Raw genomic sequence first — 14538 nt, 5'->3', positions numbered from 1 at the left:
GTCTTGTAGGTCATGTATCTGATAAGCTTTAAAAGAACAAAGTACATAAAGATGAAACCACAGGGTTTTGTTTGTTTGCTTGGTTTAGTTTTGATTCATTTTGAGAAAAAATGTAAGTGCCAGAAAAGATAAGACCTAGATTATAAGTAGGACTCTTCTGCGTACTCTGTAAAATGAATGGGAGCAAGCCTCATGCATAGAATTATAACTTTTTTCTGCACTGAGTGTGCCTACCTAGCTCTCTAGCCTAATGTTCAACTTTTCAAAATCATGAAATAAGGAGTTTCCCATTGGATAAGATTCACTGAGAATCATTCTTCTTTTACATGTCTTTACTTGTGATCTGGGGACTCAGTTCACATTGCCAGTCATGCCCAGCAATCCCCTTTTCCAAATTGGTCAATTTCTATTGTTTCACAGTACAACTGGGAGCTATAGATTATAATAACTTATGGAGAATTTAGTAAAGAAGCAGAAGAAATGCCAGGTCTAGTACTCCAGGTATGCAATTGAGATGACTTGATGGATGGGGAAGAATCAAGATATATTCCAGGCCTGCACTGGCTATAGCTTATGGTCAGAGTCAGTATAGACTTTGTAGATAGAGCCCATTCAAAATAACAGTTTAAAGGAGTCTGCAGATGCAGCTTAATAATAGAGTCCTGGCCTATTGTATGTGCAAGGCCCTGCCTCCATTCCCCATTAGTGGAGACAGAAACTGAGGGTAGAAATGAAAAATATTTAAGTATGGTTTATGCAAATACATGCATATCTTGAACAATTACACTGCCTTCCAATTGTGTTAGTTCTATTATTAAATCCATTTAAGATCAATTGTAGATAAAAATCAAAAGAAATCTTTCCTTTGAAACCAAGCTTGTTGGCACCCACATGAAATCCTAGCATAAAATGCTTCAGTAGGAGGGTTGAGAACTGAAGGCCATCCTAGGCTACATTTATTTTTTTAAAGTGTCATTGAAAAGCAATGCAAACAAAAATAACAATATTGGGCCTGGTGAAGTGTCTATTCAGTATGGGGGGACAGTAAAATGCATTCATTTCTCAAAAAGCAGAGAAAGTGAATTAATTTCACAAAACACTTTCCCCTTTATTAAATGAAGTGTTTTACTTCTACCAGAAATGTATTCTTTTACTTAACTTTCTGTAGTAGCATCTAAAAAAGCTGACTTTCATTATGATGTATTCATAAGTGAATATCACTGTACTTTTCTCATGTTTCACCTGCAATTATCCTTTGCTATGGCCTCCTCCATCTCTGGGTGCTATCTTTCATTTATGCTATCATTCTTTCATCTATCCTTTTGTGTTTTAGGTACATACTTTAAAATATAGATGGTTCACCATGTGAAAAAACAGTCTTAGGTATTTATCTTCCCTTTTTGATCATTACAGTCATTGCTTCAAGTTAACTCCCAATTTTGTTCTTTATCAGAAAAATTTTTATGTATTATGTAGAAAATAAAAATTCTATGCAACACAAGAAATTGCTCATATTTCTGGATACATACTGAAACTTCAATTCATGTATATTCCTCATTAGGTATGTTTATGATGCTAAGAAAACCCTGGTCCTGAGTATGGTTCTTTAGAATCCCACTCCATATACAGTGTGTGTGTGTGTGTGTGTGTGTGTGTGTGTGTGTGTGTGTGTGTGTATGTGTATGTGTGTGTATTCGTGTGTATACCTATAGTCAAATTTTCTAGTAAAGTAGATCTCATTACCACAGGTCCAATGGGAGACTGATGGTTATTAATTGACAAATGAAACAAATATATGGCTCTATTCTGCAAAAGAGAGGAAAGTGGAAGGTATGCTAACTTGAGTGGTTTGAGGGGTTCATTACTGTGCTAATTTTGAAAGTAATGTGGTGAAGAGAGCTATGATCTCTGGTTCCACAGAACCAGTTATCATCCATGCTAAAGGAATATGGGGTGTTTCAAGATCTGGTGGTCCCCCAAACTGAAGTCATTAGAAAAGAATTTAAGAGTACATATTAAGCAGTCTCTGAGACCATAAAGACTGCAGTTTTATCACAGAGGAGGTGGTGAAATAGTCCCTCAGACAGGCTATTTGGTGGTTCCTCTGATTGAGGAACACTCTAGAAATTTGGTTGATAATGAATTCTGTGGAGCTAAGAATACTGTTCCCCTCAGAAATAGTGTTATAGGAGTCTGTTACATAAGATGGTTGTTGTTTCTGGGATCCATGGGGGAGCCACCCAGTCAGAGTTTACCTCAGAGCTCATTTTTAAGGATTTACAATTGTTAATGTAAGAAAAATGACACAAGTCCTTTACATAGGATTATAGGTGTTTACATGTTCACTTCACAGGGTGTCTCTCAGAAAGAACCTACCTCAAACACAAAGAAGAGGGGGTGTTTCTTCAGAAAGAGATCAAGCGTCTTGATTCAGCTGCCCCTCAACAATTTGTAAACTAGAATAGTCAGTGCTCTTGAATGTCTCAGAAAAATGGGTGGAGCAAATGAGGTAAGAATGGGGTACATTAGCACAGACTTCAGAGGCAGAGAGTACTTCATAATGAGGGTGTGGTCCCTGGATGTTTCTATCTAAATTATGATATTTTATCTCCCTGGCACTGGCTCTACCATGGTCACTGAGCTATTTAAATGGATGTTCCTAAACTTGTCCACATTTTAACCTTTGTCTACATCCCATCATTCCACCTTTTCGTGTATAGCACTGAATCTAAAGATATGATCTATATGCTGAAGGTCCAAATTGCAAATCCTTCCCTTTTCTTCTATAGGTGGTTTAGCCTGACATCTCTCTTCAATAACCTTACGAGCTTTCAATAATTTATAAAGGAAATACTAATGTCTTCACATGCTCCTGTATATATGTTTTTCTAAGAACTTGAATTGTATGGCAATTTCCAATAATATTTGATAAATAGTAGTAAAGAACATGCATGTAATTATGTGCTACTTGGTTGGTTTCTATATAACTGTGGCAAGAAAGTCTCCCATACCATATTCATATGTGAAAACAATGATCCTACTATGTCCTCTAAGATTTCCTTCTATAAATCTGGGCTACCAGTGTTGTGTTTCTCAGACTGACACTCTCCACTATTCTGGCAGGAAGAGATTCCATGACCCTTGAGCCTCACAATAAGCCTCCCTTTTCATCATCTGTTTGATTTTTCTTTATTTTTAAAGTTCATTTCTTTTTTCCTTAAAATATTATGTATTTATTCACTTTACATCCTGATCAATGACCCCTCCCTCCATTCCTTCCAGTCCCACTCTCACAGCCCTCCCTCATTTCTCTCTCCCTTCTCCTCCTACAACTCATCCTAGATCATTATGTCTCAGCAGGACTAAGCATATCCTCTCCCACAAAGGCCAGACAAGGCAGCCCAGCTAGAGGAAAGAGATCTAAAGAAGTCATCAGAGTCAGAGATAGATTGTTAGTGGATTCATGTGAAGAACAAGCTGCACACCAGTTACAAATGTATATGGGGTCTAGGTCCAGTCCATGCTCTTTGGTTGGTGGTTCAATCTCTGTGAGCACCCAATGGTCCAAGTTAGTTGACTCTGTAGATCTTCTTGTGCTGTCCTTGACCTCTTTGGCTCCCGCAATCCTTCCTGAGACACTTCCACAAGACTCCTTGAGCTCTTCCTGTTGTTTGGCTGTTGGTCTCTGCATCTGTTTCCATCACCTGCTGGATGAAGCCTCTCAGGAAATAATTATGCTAGGCCTCTGTCTATTGGCATAGCAGAGTATCATTAGTAGTGTCAGGGGTTAGCTTTTGTTATAGCATGGGTCTCAAAGTGGGCCAATCATTAGATGGCCATGCCTTCAACCTCTGCTCCAACCTTATCCATGCACATCTTGTAGGCAGAAAAAATTTGGGGTCACAGGTTTTCTGAGTGGGTTGGCGTCTTCTTGCTTCCATTGGAAGTCCTACCTGGATACAGGAAGTAGTCACTTCAGGCCCAATGCTAAGAGTCTCAGTGAGGGTCATCCTTATATCCTTAAAGGAGTCTCCCACATCACAGGCCTCCAGCTTGTCCCTAGTTGCCCACCCCCAACTGATTTACCTTATCACCCCCAGTCCTCTTACACCTACCTGCTCTCTCAATACCTGATCCATATCCCTGTTCCCATACTACCCCCTCTCCCACTCATTTACCTTCCTCCATCAACTTCTGCTCTCTATTTTAACTCCCCTTCTGACTGAGATTCAAATATCTGCCTTTGGGCCCTCCTGATTACTTAGTTTATTTGGGTCTGGATTGTACCATGGTTATTCTGTACTTTATGGTTAATATCCACTTATAAATGTAAGTACGTGCCATGCATGTCTTTCTGGGTCTGTATTAACTAACTCAGGATGATCTCTTTTAGTTCCATACATTTGCCTGAATATTTAATGATGTCTTTGTTTTTGATAGCTGAATAGTATATTATTATATAGATTTATCACATTTTCTGTATCCATTCTTCAGTTGAGGGACATCTAGATTGTTTCCAGTTTCTGGCTATTATAAATAAAGCTGCTATGAACATAGTTGAGCAAATGAACTTGTAGTAGAGTGGGGTATCTTTTGGGTACATTCCCAGGAGTGTTATATCTGGGTCTTGGGAGTAGAACTATTCCCAATTTTCTGAGAAACCACCAGATTGCTTTCCACAGTGGTTGTACAAGTCGGCACATCCAGCAGCAGTGAAGGAGTGCTCTCTTTGCTCCAAATCCTCACTGACATCCTCACTTGAGTATTTGATAATAGCCATTCTGATAGATGTAAGATGGAATCACAGAATCATTTTGATTTGCATTTCCTGATGCCAAAGACATTCAACATTTAAGTGTTTCTCAGCCATTTTAGATTTTTCTGTTGAGAGTTCTCTTTTTAGGTCTTGGTTATTTGTATTATTAATGTCTTAATTCTTGAGTTCTTTATATAATCTCTATATTTGTTCTCTGTCAGATGTAAGGTTAGCGAAGATCTTTTCCCATTCTATAGGCTGCTGTTTTGTCCTATTGATGGTGTGCTTAGCTGTGCAAAAGCTTTTTGGTTTCATGAGATTCCATTTAATAATTATTTATCTTAGTGTCTGAGCTATTGGCGTTTTGTTCAGAAATTTGCCTCCTGTGACAGTGTGCTCAAGGCCACTTTCTCTTCTACTAAATTTAGTGCGTCTGGTTTGATTTTGAGGTCTTGAATTCACTTGGACCTGAGTTTTGTGAATGATGATAAGTATGGATCTATTTGCATACCTCTGCATGCATGCATTCAGTTAGAACAGCACTATTTGTTGAAGATGCATTATTTTTCCACTGTATGCTTTGGGCTTTGTTGTCAAAAATCATTTGTACATCAGTGTATGAGCTTATTTCTAGGCTTTCATTTCTATTCCATTGATTAACCTGTCTGTTTTTATGCCAATAACATGTGGTTATTTTTTATTATTATTGCTTTTTAGTACAGTTTGAAATTAGGAATGGTGATTTCTCCAGAAATTTTTTTGTTGTTTAGGATTGTTTTAGCTACTTAGAATTTTTTTCCATACAAAATTGAGAATTGTTTTCTCAAGCTCCATAAAGAATTGTACTGGAATTTTTGTGGGAATTGCATTGAGTCTGTAGATTCATTTGGGTAAGACAGGTATTTTTACTATGTTACTCCTGCTGGTGAAATCTTTCCACTTTCTGGTATCTTCTAAAATTTCTTTCTTCAGAGACTTAAAGTTCTTGTGATACAGGACTTTCACTTGCTTGGTTACAGTTACACAAAGATATTTTATACTATTTTTGGCTATTGTAAAGGGAGGTATTTTGCTTATTTCTTTCTGAGTCCATTTATCATTTATGTAAAAGAGAGCTACTGAAGTTTTTGAGCTAATTTTATATCCAGCCATGTCACTGAAGATTTTTATTAGCTGTAGGAGTACTCTGGTAGAATTTTTGGGATCACTTATGTATATAATCATGAATAGCAATATGTTGACTTTGTCCTTTTCATTTTGTATCCACTTGATCTCCTTCTTTTAAAACTTTTATCCTTTGTATTTTTATTGGATATATTATGTATTTATATTTCAAATGTTATCCCCTTTCCTGCATCCCACCCTGCCAGAAACTCTGTATTTCATCCCTGCTCTCTCTGCTTCTATGAGGGTGCTTGCTCACCAACACACCCACTCTTGCCTCACTGATCTGGCATTACCGTACACTGGGGAATTGAGCTTTCACAGGACCAAGGGCCTCTGCTCTTTCTGATTCCAGACAATGCCATCCTATGCTACATATATGGCTGGAGCCATGGATCCTTCCATGTGCACGTTTAGGTTGGTGGTTTAGTCCCTTGGAGCTCTGGGAGGTGCTGGTTGGTTTATGTTGTTGTTCTTCCTATGGGGTTGCAAGCCCCTTCAGCTCCTTCAGTCCTTTCTCTAACTGCTCCATTGGGGTCACCATGCTCAGTCCAGTGGTTGCTTGTGAGCATCCACCTCTGTATTTGTCAGGCTTTGGCAGAGCTTCTAAGTAGACAGCTATGAGGAGAACAATGGCTTCCCTTTGGTTCTGGCCTGAAAGGGTCAGAGCAGTTAATTGGGGGAAAGTTCAGGGGCTGTTCCTCCTGGAAGGGAGGGATGTCCTAACATAACTTTCTGTGGGCCAGAGATTTTCCTTGTTCCTAGTCAAGAGTTAATATTTATCTGGAGAGGAGGATGTCCTTGGGTCTGCTGATAAACAGTTCCTCCTTCTGAAGAATGTTCTTGTTATGAGAAAATGACTCCAAAAATGATAATATTGTGTGCCAGGTGTAACTAAGTAAAAATGTTATTTTTTGAGCAAAAATAGCAAAGTCATACCCCATGTTTATAAGCTGAAGAAATCAGTAAAGCTTTGCTACTTGCCACCAGAGCAGTAGTCTGTCTGTCTCTTTAAGGCGTTCGCGAAGCTGGTCTTCGTCACAGCTATAGCAGGCTTCTGTAAGCAAGCACTTCTTGGCATCCACAATAGTGTATGTGTTTAAAGTCTGTATATGGGATGGATTTGCAGGTGGAGCAGTCTATGGAGGGCCTTTTCTTTAGTCTTTGCTACACACTTTGTCCCCATATTCCCTTTAGACAAGAGAAATTCAGGGTTAAAAGGTTGCATATGAGTGGTTGGCTTATTCCCCTATCCAGGGCCCTTGCCTAACCTCTGGATATGGTCTCTACAGGTTCACCTTCCCCTTGGTTGTCCATTTCAGCTAATCTCATACAAGGAGCTGGTGCTGGTGCAACTGGCGGTTAGTATGCAGAAAAATGCAAATCGATCCATTCTTATTTCCTTGTACAAAGCTGAAGTCCAAGTGGATCAAGGACCTCCATATAAGACCAAATACACTGAAACTAATAGAAAAGAAAGTGGTGGTGGGGGGGAGCATCGAAGACATGGGAACAGGAAAAAATTTCCGGAACAGAACAACAATGGCTTATGCTCTAAGATCAATAATAGACAAATGGGACCTCACATAGCTGCAAAACTTTGTAAGGCAAAGGACACTATCAATAGAACAAAATGTCAACCGACAGACTGGGAAAAGATCTTTGCCTATCGTATATCCAATAGAGGGCTATTATCCAGCATATAGAAAGAACTCAATAAGTTAGACTACAGAGAACCAAATAACCCTACTAAAAATGGGGTACAGAGCTAAACAGAATTCTCAACTGAGGAATATTGAATGGGCAAGAAGCACCTAACGAAATGTCCAACATCCTTAGTCATCAGGGAAATGCAAATCAAAACAACCCTGAGATTTCACCTCACACCAGTCAGAATGGCTAAGATGAAAATCTGAGGTGACAGCAGATTGTGGGAAGGATATGGGGAAAGAGGAACACTCCTTCATTGCTGGTGGAATAGCAAGCTGGTACAACTACTCTGGAAATAAATCTGTCAGTTCCTCAAAAAATTGGACATAGTACTACCTGAGGACCCAGCTATACCACTCCTGGGTGTACACTCAAAAGATGCTCCAACATATAGCAGGAACACATGCTCCACTGTTTTGTACCATCCATATTTATAATAACCAGAAGCAGGAAAGAACCCAGATATCCTTCAACAGAGGAATGGATACAGAAAAAGAGGTACATTTTCACAATGGAGTACTACTTAGCTATTAAAAACAATGATTTCATGAACTTTTTAGGCAAATGAATGGACCTAGAAAATATCATCCTGAGTGAGGTAACTCAGTCACAAAAGAACACACAAGGTATGCACTCACTGATAAGTGTATTTTAGTCCCAAAGCTTGGAATACCCAAGATACAATTCACAGACCACATGACACTCAAGAAAAAGGAAGACCAAAGTGTGGATACTTTTGACATTCTTAAAAGGGAGAAACAAAATACCCAGGGGAGGAGATACAGAGACAAAGTGTGGAGCAGAGACTGAAGGAAAGGACATACAGAGACTGCCTCACCTGGGGATCCATCTCACATACTTTCACCAAACCCAGACACTATTGTAGATGCCAACAAGTGCTTTCTTACAGGAGTCTGATATAGCTGTCTCCTGAGAGACTCTGCCAATGCCTGACAAATACAGAGGTGGATGCTTTTGGCCATCAATTGGATGGAGCACAGGGTCCCCAATGAAGGAGCTAGAGAAAGGACCCAAGGAGCTGAAGGGGTTTTCATCCCTATAGGAGGAACAACAACATGAACTAATTAGTACCCACAGAGCTCCCAGGGATTAAATCACCAACCAAAGAGTACACATGGAGGTACCCATGGCTCCAGCCACACATGTAGCAGAGGATGGCCTTGTCAGTCGTCAATGGGAGGAGAGGTCCTTGGTCCTGTGAAGACTCAATGCCTCAGTCTTCCAATGCCATGGCAGGGAGGTGAGAGTGAGTGTGTTGTTGAGCATGGGGAGGCTGGAGGAGATAGGGGCATTTTGGAGGGGAAACCAGGAAAGGTGATGACATTTGAAATGTAAATAAAAAAATCTAATAAGAAAAAAATACATAAAAAAGAATGGATCAATTTACATACTTCTTCATGTTGACTGTAAGTTAAAACAGCACCATTTGTTGAAAATGCTGTTCTAACTGTTTGAGGTGGAATCTCAGGTTTGTTTTAATTTGCAGTTCGCTGATGATTAAGGATGCTGAACATTTCTTTAGGTGCTTCTTGTCCATTCAATATACCTCAGTTGAGAATTCTTTGTTTAGCTCTACACCCCATTTTTATTAGGGTTATTTGTTTCTCTGTTGTCTAACTTTTTGAGTTTTTTTTTGTATATATTGGATATTGGCCCTCTATTAGATGCAGGATTTGTAAAGATATTTTCCAATCTCTTGGTTGACATTTTATCCTATTGACAGTGTTCTGTGCCACCTTCTTGAGTTCTTTATATATATATTGGCCATTAGTCCCCTATCTGATTTAGGGTAGGTAAAGATCCTTTCCCAATCTGTTGGTGGCCTTTTTGTCTTATTAACGGTGTCTTTTGTCTTACAGAAGCTTTGCAGTATTATGAAGTCCCATTTGTCAATTCTTGAACTTACAGCACAAGCCATTGCTTTTCTGTTCAGGAATTTTTCCCCTGTGCCCATATCTTCAAGGCTATTCCCCACTTTCTCCTCTATAAGTTTCACTGTCTCTGATTTTATGTGGAGTTCCTTGATCCACTTAGATTTGACCTTAGTACAAGGAGATAGAAATGGATCAATTCGCATTCTTCTACATGATAACCACCAGTTGTGCCAGCACCATTTGTTGAAAATGTTGTCTTTTTTCCACTGGATGGTTTTAGCTCCCTTGTCAAAGATCAAGTGACCATAGGTGTGTGGGTTCATTTCTGGGTCTTCAATTCTATTCCATTGGTCTACTTGTCTGTCGATATGCCAGTACCATGCAGTTTTTATCACAATTGCTCTGTAGTACAGCTTTAAGTTGGGCATGGTGATTCCACCAGAGGTTCTTTTATCATTGAGAAGATTTTTTTGCTATCCTAGGTTTTTTGTTATTCCAGATGAATTTGCAGATTGCCCTTTCTAATTCATTGAAGAATTGATTTGGAATTTTGATGAGGATTGCATTGAATCTGTAGATCACTTTCAGCAAGATAACCATTTTTATTATATTGATCCTGCCAATCCATGAGCATGGGAGATCTTTCCATCTTCTGAGATCTTCTTTAATTTTTCTTCAGAGACTTGAAGTTCTTATCATACAGATCTTTCACTTCCTAAGTTAGAGTCATGCCAAGGTATTTTATATTATTTGTAACTATTGAGAAGGGTGTTGTTTCCCTAATTTCTTTCTCATCCTGTTTATCCTTTGTGTACAGAAAGGCCACTGAATTGTTTGAGTTAATTTTATATCAAGCTACTTCACTGAAGCTGTTTATCAGGTTTAGGAGTTCTCTGGTGGAATTTTTAGGGTCACTTATATATACTATCATATCATCTGAAAAAAGTGATATTTTGACTTCTTCTTTTCCAATTTGTATCCCCTTGATCTCCTTTTGTTGTCGAATTGCTCTGGCTAGGACTTCAAGTACAATGTTGAATAGGTAGGGAGAAAGTGGGCAGCCTTGTCTAGTATCTGATTTGAGTGGGATTGATTCCAACTTCTCACCATTTACTTTGATGTTGGCCTCTTGATGAGGTCAGGTCAGCTGCTGCTCCAAGGTCCAACAGAGGCACTAAAGGGGTGCTCATAGATGTCTTAGGAGTGGCTGGCAGTTGCATTCCCTTCTGCTGACTGAGAAAGTCCCGAGATATTTGACCTCTTCTCTAGTCAGTGACCCACATATATGTCTGTGATAGTTCTGATCATTCCTGGTGGACTTTTTTCCCCCAGACTTGGTTTCATTTTTTTTTTGAGAGGGCCTCACTGTGTAACTATAGCTGTCCTGAGCCTTACTGTATAGATCACATTGTCCATTAATTGCCTGCTTCTGCATCTTGATTTCTTGGAGGGCCAATTGTGGCCCATCAAATTTGGAAATCTTTTGTGATGGGGGATGTAGTAAGATACGAGGCATAAACTTAAAAATGGAGTCCCTATTATCACAGATTCAAATATAATGGGCTCCCTATAGCCATACAACCTGTGGAGGTCCAGTTTCTCCAGCCAGAGAAAGACCAAAGGTTCTCCACAAGGTTTGAGACAATTAGGTCACAGACATATCACTGGAGACAGGATACAATTCCTCCTTAGGGAGGCCACACTTACCTGATGAGCAAACATCAAATATGAGCTTGGTCTCGAAAAACCCAAATTTCTCCTCACCTGATGGTAGCAGACCACCTTTCGCTGTCTCTGAACCCTGTCCCATACTGCCTGGATGCCAAGTGCTGCTTCAGTTCTTCCTGATACCAGATGTTGTCCAATGGAAGGTAGCCGAGCTCTCAGAGCTGAGGGTCTACAGACAGTGCTGAGAAGCTGGGCCCTCCTGCACAGATCTCTCAGGAACTGGTGTCTGAATGTGGCCAGAGCCTCTGGGGAGAAGTAAGATTCTTGAGAAGATTGACTTTTTTTCCTTCAGGGAGAGGGCAGTTAGAAAGAGTAGAAAAGACCAGGGGTCCCGATGGTGATCAGCTTGTTGCAGTGATGAACCAGCTATTTTTTGTCTTTCTTGGGAAATCAAGTTCCACTCCTTGATTGAGAACTCGGAGATCATAGCCCCCAATCCCAATCCCAGCTCAGATGGACAGTGTGGCAAGACTGAGGGGAGCCCCGCCCAAGGCTCTGGTGTGTTTCTGGGAGTCATTGTGACAAGAGAAGGGTTTCCATGGTGCTCATTGTGACCTACCAGTGCAGGGATGGAGAAACTGGTCGTGAGCTCTGTACTTGGGATGGTGGTTTAGGAGAAATTGTACATAGTTAAGGGAACTGAAAAAGGACAGAGAATCTCTGTGTAATGGGCAGGGACTGCCTTTCTGTAGGAATCCACCACAGAGCACTAATTTCTTTTGTTTCTTATGTCTGCTTCTAAGAGTAAAACACTGAAACTGCTTAGTGTTTCTTTCAGGCATCATCAAGCAGATTCAACCCTTAGCTTGCTGCTCAAGCAAACGTGTATGTCAGTGTGAATTGCTAAGTAATCATTTAAATTTGATGACTGCATTCATTTAGTGTGTGTGTGTGTGTGTGTGTGTGTGTGTGTGTGTGTGTGTGTGTGTGTGAAGAACCCATATAGACCAGGCCAGCCTCAAACACCCTTTCTCACCAGGATGCCCTTGAGATTCTGATCCCCCACATCCCAAATGCCAGAATTAGAGGTCTGGCCTACCATGCCTGTGTTATGTGGTGCTGGGGATCCAAGCAAGGACTTCCTGCATTATCATAGACATCAGTGTATCAAAGGAACTGCAGTCCCTGCCTCCAAATGACTTTGTAGGTATAGAAATCAAGGGTTTCTGCACAAGAGTGTATACATGAATACCACTGTACTTAGCCTATTCCACAGGCTGCAGGGTCCTTGCTTGATCTCCTTTGACCTCCCCCTTAATCCCTTCCCTTAGGAAAACAGAACCTTTGAAGAAGCAGGCATCATATATGAGGGGCAACATTACATTGCAACAACTGATTGCAGCAGCATTAAGGTGTTATGCTCATTTTCTCCTTACCATTTCTGCTTAGCATCAGGAAGTGGAGCATGGAGGACTGTGTCATGCTGCATCCAGTGGAGGATAGAACAGGCCCTAGAAACTCCGTGCACAGCTAGTGAGGTTAGGTCTTAAGTGTTGTGCTGTGCTGTCATCTGCTGTTGACTCCCAGCTCCACATCTGCATCTCCATCTTGGTGATGGTCCTCAGTTTCTAGTCTCCTCCCAGACTACTCTCATCTGACAATCTCAGGGACCCTGGACACTATGCATCCACTTGAACTCACGTTCACCAAATATTTGTGAACGTGCATCTTCTCTATTCTTGGTAATTTTTGAAAGCCTCTATCATCTCCCAAACTGTCCCCACAGCCTTAAAATCCTTCACTGTTCCCACAATCCTTTAGACAACCTGAATGTTACCAAAACCTACCAATTTTTCTTACCCACTGATGCTCCTCTTCCCCTGTTTCACTCATCTTTGGGCAGGGAGTGACACACAGGGAAGGCAGCTGCTATGCAGAGACCCATTCTCAAACTCATTGCTACTTGAACAGAGCATGTTATCATGTGTGGTGTGTGTATTTGAATGGGTATATATATATATATATATATATATATATATATATATATATATATATATGAAATCAACGTTTTCTACAGTAGACTAGGAGATCCATGTGCACAGTATCCTGGAATCCCCAGAGAACAGCAGTGATTGGGATGTTGAATTAACGTTATCCCATTTGAAAAACAGATGTTGATAGGCTGTAGCTTAGTGTGGAGTTAGGAAAACAGAATCCATTTTCACAGTGTCTATGAAGGTGACCAAAACTGGAAGAAGGACAGAGGGGGAAGGATGTAACACCTTAGTGGAGTGGTCTGAGAGGGAAACGTTGCCTTATCTCCACTGGACTAAGATAGGACACCATCTCAGCAGGAGCTCTGTGCAAGAGGTTTACCACTCTGCTCCAGCAGCTTGTGTGCCTGTTCAGTGAGATTCCCAGGAAGGAGAGAACCATCTGTCTGACAGGTTCTGGAGACACAAGGAGCCCCCATCCATTTCATTCATATCCTCAGGATACAACACATTTGCTCATGGCAGCAAATGCCTCTGTTCCCAATGGTGGACATTTAAAAAGCTTGTCTGTGACATGTTCACTCACAATCTGTCATTTTCAAACCACTTACACAAACCATCTACTTGTGGAGAGGAACATAGAATAAAAATAAGGAGGTGATGCTGATCCTGTGTTAGCACTGAAGCTCGTTTCCCTGGTCACGAGTAACCCAGAACTTCATGTGTACCAGCATCCTCCTCCTCAGGCCCACTGTCTGTCTTGGGGCCTGAGGATATAATGGCCACCCAGGAACTACTATGAATTCTAAAGGAAAGAAAAAAAGCATCAAATCCTCACTTGGCTTCTGAACACAATCACAGGTAAGGTTGAAAGTCTGGCATCTTGGTATTATTGCCTGTCTGTCTCTCAATCAATGCATCTCTGTGTATGTCTCCCTTCCTTTGTTTCAGACACCTGCCTCCCTCGGTTTACCTAGGATAGCCATTCAGTGACAGCCTGTCTAAAAGGCCCATGCCTACCTAACCCTATCTTTGCTCCCATTGAGGCTGCAGGCCCAGATGAAGTCATTGTCCTCAACCTCTATGTGTATACAATACAGCCTTGTATTCTAGGAAGAGGAGAGCCTCACAGCACAAACACTCATCCACACACTCGAGGTCAGTGATCCACAAGGCTGTACATCTCACAGGAGCCAGGTCATGTCCAATACCTAATGATGTCTGCATAGAACTGTCTCTTGCAGTTTCAGACCTGAGCAAGACAATCTGAGATTCAGGTCCGGCCAGGATGTCTCACATATGGTTAGACCTGGGCTGCTTTCCCCAGTTATTCAGCTCTGTAAACTTAAAG

Source organism: Mus caroli, unplaced genomic scaffold (assembly GCF_978045245.1).
Source record: "Mus caroli unplaced genomic scaffold, Mus_caroli_1 scaffold_5, whole genome shotgun sequence".
NCBI classification, from domain to species: Eukaryota; Metazoa; Chordata; class Mammalia; order Rodentia; family Muridae; genus Mus; species Mus caroli.
Note: the sequence above shows the minus strand (reverse complement) of the source record.